At 48.6% G+C, this 8,658-nt stretch overlaps 1 non-coding gene across 1 annotated transcript; it reads left to right on the forward strand.

Annotated features, from left to right (window-relative positions):
- Positions 1-492: 492 nt before the first annotated feature.
- Positions 493-596, forward strand: LOC121778013. Its single transcript, XR_006045587.1, has one exon. It is a non-coding gene; the product is annotated as a U6 spliceosomal RNA (small nuclear RNA).
- Positions 597-8,658: the final 8,062 nt, after the last annotated feature.

Genomic DNA, 8,658 nt, shown 5'->3' on the forward strand with positions numbered 1-8,658 from the left:
CTTCAAATTGAGGATGCCCTCGGCCTCCGTGGGAGCCATACAATCTTCTTTTACCAAGTCACCGAATCCCTCATGCCGGACCCACATGTTTTGGAACCGGAACACTTTCCCACCCGTAAAGATGTTAGTCGGCCTGCAAGAATAAGGAGAGGTCCGTGGTCAGACGCGATGCGTGGGAGATTTGTGACTCTTATTGCCTCAAACGTTTGAGCCGTCGTCTCGCTAATCAGCACCCTATCCAACCTTTCCATAAGGCCATTCTTAGCCCAGGTGAAATCTGATCCATCATAGCCTGGGTCCATAAGACCACAGTCCTCAATGGCTTCAGCAAAATCAACCATTTCCGCTTGACAATTTGTGTCGCTCCCCGTCTTGTCTTGAGAAGAGAGGATTGTGTTGAAGTCCCCTCCAATAAACCACGGCATCCCATCCGAGAGTTGTGTGATATCCCTCAACTTTTCCCATAGGACATGTCGCTCCCCCCCCCCCCTCGTCCCTTCGGGGACATCCGATAAAATTGGAACGATACAGAGAAGATTAGCATGGCCCCTGCGCAAGGATGACACGCATAAATCGACATGTCGCTCCCCTCTCGTGCATTTAGCATATACGGCTGATAGCATAGTAGGGGTTGAAATCCAAGGGCAAGTGAGCCTCTCATGTAGCAGCTGTTCCGAGTCATCCAACGCATCATAATCCATCCCTTCTTTCACAAAGATCCAAATTTTCCCATTGATGTTCGAGCCCTTGAAGGACAGCCCGGACAACTTCGAAAACTTGTCCGGATTGGGGGGAATAAACGGTTCCATTATTGCAAGAAAACAAATATTATGAGAACTAATTAGTCTTTTTAGGACGTTTTGGGTTGACGCATTTGCAATCCCCCTAACGTTCCAAAACAGATGATTTAATGACATGATTAACTAGAGGAGTTTGTACCCGATGGGATTGACGTCCCCCCTTGAAATTCAATTATTTGAAGGCCATTCCCTTCATGAGGTGTCACGGCTTCCATATGGGTGGGGTTGGCTCCATCATCGTTTTCATTGTGAGCGGTGGAGTCTTCCCAATTCTCCTCTTCTTCCATATCATTCTCCATGAAGTTCTCTCGCTCCATGAGGGAGAAATACCGATTAGTGCTCATGTGATTTGGTGATTCTTGTGCTTCGGTGTTTGTTAAAACAAAGGGTTTGAAATGGCCTTTCGGATGAACAAGGTTACCCGATGTCGGGTTCGCTGCGGGCCGCGCCAAGTCCGCACCTCTCGGCTTACCCCCACGCCCACTACCAAATGAAGGCCATTTGGCGGATGGTTCTCTAGATTGGTTGTCATATCGCTCATCGTGGACGATGACTATTTCCTTACACCCCGGTCATTGCATGTCACCCAAGAAGTCCGGTCCCGGCCATTCCGTCCCCGATTGTGCCTTGGCCTTCGGGTTCATCCGAGCATTTCTTTCTTTCCCCTTGTGCTTCCCTTGTTGCTGCCATTCCATGTTACTATCGGATTTCCTCGACTCAACATTACTCTCTTTTGTTCCTATTTCTCCATGTTGTGACTGTTTTGGTGTTGCTATGTTGTAATTTCGCTTTGGAGGTCGAGCCGTCTTCCCGGAAGCATAACACACTTCACTTTTGTGTCCAACATGTTTGCAATCTACACAATAAGACGGGATCTTATCCCACTTTACTTGTTGCACCAAGGGGCGCCCACAAATATCTAGGATGATCTCCTCGGGTGGAGCCTTTGTTATGTCAATCTCGATACAAAGACGCGCGAAGGAGAGTCTCGATTTGTTGGCCGTGGCTCTATCTATTTGGATCGGGTTGCCAAGAAGTTTTCCGATGGCATAAAGGGCTGATTGATCGTATAGGTGGATCGGGAGCCCAATTAAGTTGCACCATATCGCCGCAATTGGAGATTCACAATAGGCATCAAAGTCGGGGGACCATTTGAATACTCTCATCGGATGTCGATCAATGAACCATACCGGCGTCCCTTTGGGTCCACTAAGGAGCCGAGCATAATCCGCCATATCCTCAAATTGAACAAGAATATGTTTGGCGTTAATATAATTCCAAGTATAACCGCGGCAAAATTTAATATTATCTAGGGCATTTTGGATTTGGTAGGAAGCCGGGATTGAGTGCGAGAACTTACCTACTATGGCATGGCCAAGGGATGATGCCAACCTTTGGATTTCTGATCCGGAGAAGTAGATGGATGGAATTCCGTTTGCCGTGGATGCAAAACCAATATTTTGGATGTTCTCCGGGACAAAGACTTGTGGATCCTCAATAGACGATGCCCCCCTCACCATGTCGGCCATGGATTTCTTCTTGTTGGGGTTCCTCACGTTTGGCTCAGTGTCATCTCCCAAAGGGTTGTGTGTCGGGTTGTCTTTAGATTTAGCCCCAAGGTTTGTTTCGGTATGTGGTCCTTTGGTCGGATCCTTCTCGTTCATGGCTTCATCGGGAGGCTGGGGTGCTCCCATCTCCATCTCGGTCCTCGCCGGGTCCTTCGCATGCATGCCCGAAGCCGAGGGTGTGGTCAAGTCTCGGAGGGAGTTTTGGGTAGGCTTGGTCGTCGGCCAACCCGGCTTCATTAGGGTTGCTCCGGATTCGAATGATGCTCAGATTTTCCGGGTCCTTCCCTTTTCTAGAGGTGGAAAATCTTCCAAGGATGGGCCAATCCCAATGCGAGGCATGCATGTTTCGGTATCTTTGTCTTTCCCATTTGTAACAAGGTTGACTCTTGGCATATCGACCTTGGCCAGCGAGGAGGGGTTGCACCGCCATCGTATCAAGCACCTCCGCCATGGTCCAGTCAATGATTTGGAGGATCTCCTTTCTTTTTGGCTCTACTTGTTGCATTGGTGGGGGTGAGCAAGGCTCCACATGTGACTCCCGTTTTTGGTAAGGGACAAAAGCGCTTTCCGAAAGGCAATTTGTTCCCATACCCATTTCGGGTAAGTTGACTATCTCACTCCCCAATGTACTTTTTCTCACACATGCAACGTTTAAATCCTCATGAGATACGCCTAGGGGCCCATCTTCCTCACCTCCAACGGTCTTCTCACCCATGACGGGTTCAAGGTCGGACGGTGGTGAGGCGTCGGCGGCCGGAGCTTTTCCGTATACCACCATCTCCATATGGGGTCCATCCTCGTCGGTAAGGTCCTTAGGGTGAGATTCCATAGCTTGTGCTTCTTTGTTATCCATGGAGTAAGGCGGGAAGAGTGTTACCTTGCATTTAGGGCTGTCAAGGGCGGAGGACGAGCCGGAGATCTCTAGCTCGGAGGTGCCCTCCCCAAAGTCGAGCTTCTTCGTGAGTTGTTTGTCTTCCGGGAGAGGGGAGGGTACGAATCTTTTCCGGCCATGGCCTTTGGTGAGGGGTGCCGGCGTGCTCTTCCTAGCCGTTATCTTATTCTTCTTGCTTGGCATTTTCATTTCTTTGGCTGAGATCTTTGGTGTTTGGTCTTCACTAGAACGGAAGACCATGAGTTGGTCCGGGATAGATCTAGCCTCCTCGGGGTCCGGAGGTGCCGGGGCGGGGTTTGGAGGAGGGTCTGGCATGACCGGTCGAGGCGCTCACCTCGTGGCTGGGCGTGGGAGCTCAAGGTTGGTTCGGCGGCCAAGGTCGTGTGTTGGGGATGATAAAGTCGAGCAAGGATAACGACTCGTCGGGATTGGGAGGATTGGTGCGGTGGCCGAAGGGTTGTATGGGACGGGTTATGAGGGGTTAGAGGCGGGATGTGGAGGGCGGCGTGGAGTGGGTTGCGGCGGCTGGTCGTGTAGGTGTGGGGGGCGGCGGGATGAATCAAGGTGGGGGATTGCTAGAGAGAAGGAAGAGCGTCTCTCTCTAGAGTTTTAGGATTAGGCCCGGCGCTTTGTAGCGGTTGGTTTCCCTACTTCGTCCGAACCCCAAGTTGAGCGTCCCTTGGGTGTGACTTTTCGGCTTCAAAGGTGTCTCGGATTTTGAGTGTCCTACCTTTCCCAAGGGGGGGGAAATCCTCATACGATGGGTTGTGTGTCGCCGCACTCGAAGGCATTGCTGGTTCAATTCTCGGCTGGCGAGTATTGTATGGCTCCGGTGCCATGGGTTCGGTTTCCGGCGGCCCAGCGGTTAGAAGTGGTTGCGCGGCCAAGGCGTCCATCATTTCTGCCGAGTCCAAAGCGGCTAGGTGGATGAGCTCCGCCTCCTTTGGTAGCTTAGGGTTCTCAACTTTCGGAAGTTAGTTTTGTCCTTATAGCTGAATCGGGTAACTTGCCTTGCTGCAAAAATGATGTCATATTTGGTTGTTTTGAGGCTTCAACGGCTCCTTATGGACCAGCAGCATGTGATGTCCCAGCTTGGCAAAGCGCCAATTGACTTTCGAAGGGTGGAAGTGTTGGTGTGGCCAATTCGGGCAAGTTGACTCTCTCGGCCTCCAAAGCTCCTTGTCCCATTCTAGGACCATCTCTCACCACTCGCACATCATGGAGGCTGGAGTCCCCACCATCAGCGACGACCCCCCCAACACCGTCGGACTCATGGCCGGCGGCTGAGCCACCCATGGCCGAATCAGCGTCGGCGTGGGCCTTGATGCGCATTCTTTCATTTTCGGCGTTGGGGCATGGAGGGGGCTTGTCCGGCGGTTGGCTATCACTTGCGGGTTGGCCGGAGCTCGCGGGGAAGATGACCGTTTTGCACTTCAGATTTCCGGCGAAGGCGCCATCTTCGTCACCAAAAGAAAGTTTCTTTAGTAGTTGTTTATCCTCCGGGAGTGGGGAGAGGATGAAGTGTTTCCGGACATCTCCCTTCGAAGGAGGAGCCGGAGTATTCTTCCGGGCCTTGTACCTCACCTTGCTCTCCTTCACTTTCATGGCTTTAGTCGGAGGTTTGGGTAGCTCCTCCTCGGGGGACCGAAAGACCATTTGCTGGTCCGTGAGTTCGCACGCTTCCTCGGGACCAGGTTCGGGGTCCGGTTGGGGGTCCGGCATGTCCGGCCGTGGAGCAAAGACCGGCGTAGATGCGAGTGGACAAGCTCTTGTGAGGATCAGCCGGTTCGGGGGATTGGGGACAACCACCAAGGAGGGTGATGAACGGTGAAGAACCATCGGAGGAGGGAGTGGTTCGTGGCGGGGGTCGGCTAATGTCGTCGGGTGGCGAGGTGGTGGTGGGAGGTTGGCAGCGGAGGTCAAAGGTGGGGCAATAGGGTGGAGTATTTTAGAGAGAAGGAGGAGCTTCTCATTCTAGTATTTTTCGAGAGAGTTCTAAGGTCTTAAGTGCCACGCAATTTTGGGTTGAGGTTTAACTACTACTAGACCTAAGAACGAAAATCAGACACTGGACCTAGGAAACTGAAAGCATCATGCTGACGTCGAACATCCTTATAACCACGAGATCTCAAACTAATTTCCTAGACCATGTAAAGAACTTCCTAATATAGCTAGACAGAAAGCGAGTAAACAGTGGGGACCATTTTCCAGAAACAGAAAGTACGGAAGAAAAGCTGCAACTGACAAACTAAGAATTTAACTAACAATGATGTGCATCTCATTACCTGAATCAAACGCGAACATGAAGAAAACATAGCACAAATCCAGATTCAAACAAAATGTAAAAGTTCGGACGTCGGAAACTTGCAATTAGCTGGAAATAGAACAGATCTACATATAATAGACAGAATGAAACGAGAACACGAAAACCAGGCATCGACCATGACCAATTCTGTTTCCGATCCAGACGCCGGATGCTTAATCCACTCCGGATCCAAGCATTCCGAACCAAACAACCAACAAAATCAAATCCATAACTTCCGATTCAACATATCTGCCCCGATCTACACAAGCTTCCAACAATTCGACTCAAACTCAATAAACCAACGCGAGAAACAAACATCCAGTTCAGCAACTACGTCAAACTCAAAACAATTTGCATCCATAATCGAAATCAACAGCAGTAAAGTAAATACGGTGAATACGATTACCTTCGACCCCAATAAGTATGGTCGGAATTTCTCGAAGGAATACACGACAGCTAGCATCTCCTTTTCCGTAGTGTCATAATTTTTCTGGGCTTGATTCAGGGTCTTTGATGCGTAGAAAATTACGTAGTTCTTCCCTTCAATTCCTTGACCTAGGACTGCTCCGACAGCGAAGTCACTGGCATCACACATTACCTCGAAGGGGTAATTCCAGTTTGGAGCTCTGATAATAGGGGATGATCCAAGCCTTTCTTTCAGAAGTTGGAAGGCCCCTTGACATGCCTCGTCAAAGTTGAAGTCTACGTCATTCTGCAGGAGGCGGGTAAGTGGTTGTGCGATTTTTGCAAAGTCTTTAATGAATCTCCGGTAGAATCTAGCATGACCCAAAAATCCTCTTATTTCCTTCTAATTCGTAGGGTATGGAAGTTTTGAGATCACATCCACTTTCGCCTTATCCACCTGAATACCTTTTTGCGAGACCACGTGTCCCTGAACAATCCCCTCCTGCACCATAATAGGCAAGGCAGGCCTCAAAAGAATTCTTGTAGACCGTGAAGTCATCCATAAAGATTTCGATACAATTCTCCAACAGGTCTGAGAAAATACTCATCATGCACCTCTGAAAAGTGTCTAGCGCATTGCACAATCCGAAGGGCATTCTCCTATATGCGTACGTCCCAAACGGGCATGTGCAGGTTGTTTTTTCCTGATCTTCCAGATCAAGGTAAATTTGGAAGTGTCCACTGTATCCGTCCAGAAAATAGAAAAACTTCTTGCCTGCCAATCTTTCCAACATTTGATCTATGAATGGTAACAGAAAATGGTCTTTCCGTGTAGCCTCATTTAATTTCCGGTAGTCTATGCACATCCACCAACCGGTCACTAATCTTGTAGGCACTAACTCATTCTTCTCATTTGTAACCACTTGGATGCATGACTTCTTAGGTACCATATGGATTGGGCTCACCTATTTACTATAGGGAATGGAGTATATGATACCCAGCGACAGTAGCTTGACTACTTCTTTAAGAACCTACTCTCTCATATTCGGATTCAACTTCCTCTGCGGGTCTCTGTGAGGTTTGGCTCCATCCTCCAGACGAATATGGTGCATGCAGAGATCAGGACTGATGCCCACCAGATCTGATTGAGTCCATCCTATGGCTGTCTTATTCCTCCTGAGCACTTCCAATAACTCTTCTTCCTGCTTCCGAGCCAGGTTGCTGTTGACGATTACCAGGAACATCTCGTAGTCTTCCAAATTAGCATATCTGAGGCCTGGGGGTAATGTCTTCAGTTCCTTCTTTGTCGCACTTGTCTCCTGGGGCAATGGATTCTTCTTTGTCTCCTTGGTAATTAATCCTTCAGGTGCTAGTGAATGTCCCCCATTAGCGACACAGACTAATTCCTTAGATCTGGCAAATTCAGGACTTTTGCAAAATTCCAGAATTGCCTCTGCTAACTCTTCATTTGTCATTCCCAGTGTGTTAACTGCTTCGCACCAATTGGCGACCTCCTTGTCAATGGAGTGACTCAACTCTGAATTTTCCACCTGTTCCTGCATCAACTCTGTCTCAAGAAATTCTTGGACCAGGGAGTTAATCATATCCAGAGCATGCATATTTTCTATATCCAATGGCTTCTTTATAGCCTCATCAATGTTAAAAGTAAACTTCTCCCCATGATAATCTAAAGAAATGGTTCCATCAAATACATCGATGATTGTCTTAGCGGTGCGTAAAAATGGTCTACCTAAAAGCACTCTGGTAGACTCAGCAGACTGGTACTCACTCATCTTGATAACATGGAAATCAGCAGGGTACAAAAAATCATGCAGCTTAACGATTACATTCTCTAAAACGCCCTCAGAACTGATGCATGACCTATCAGCTAACTGAATTACCAACTTCGTATCCACCATTCTTACTCCCTCCAATTTCTTATAAAACGAAAGCGGTAAAACATTTATCGAAGTACCTAAGTCACACATGGCATGCTCAACCTTAATGTTCCCAATAGAGATAGGGAGAGTGAACAAACCTAGGTTAGTACGTTTGGAGGGCATCCTCCTCTTCTGAATCACTGCCGACACGGTTTCCCCAATCACAATCTTAGCAATGGGATTGATCTTCCCAGCGATGAACCCCTTGATAAACTTGCTGAAAATGGGCAGCTTTAAAGCTTGGAGAAACGGTAGATTTATTTCCAGCTTCCCAAAAATTTCCATGAAGTCCCCTGGATCCTTCTTTTTCTTCCTAGGCTCACCTCTGTGGGGAAAAGGTTTCACTTGCCTTTCATTGTTGCTAATGTTTCCCTTGGAAGATTCTGCCATTTCTCTCCTGATTTCTTCCACCTCCGCCTCAACTCATGGACCTGGGAAATGTTGATCAGCTGCTCGGGGTATTGCTTCCTCTCTGTTTGTACTCTGGTCATCGTCCTCTGTTCTGACCTCCCTTTTTTTTTAATCAAACACCTTCACGGTGGAGGGTTCGTGGGTCCCTTATCCCTATATTTCAAAAGGAGTTGTATACAAAACGTGGCCACACCCGAAAGTAGTGTGCCTACTGAAGAAGGAGTTGAGTCGGATCGTGTGTGTTTCGTGTGCTTACAGGGAACACTAATACAAGTGCTCGGTCAAGACACCACGCTTCTTAAATCCACTGGATCACTAGGTCCAGGAACCCAAGGAA

Source organism: Salvia splendens, chromosome 18 (genome assembly GCF_004379255.2).
Source record: "Salvia splendens isolate huo1 chromosome 18, SspV2, whole genome shotgun sequence".
NCBI lineage: Eukaryota > Viridiplantae > Streptophyta > Magnoliopsida > Lamiales > Lamiaceae > Salvia > Salvia splendens.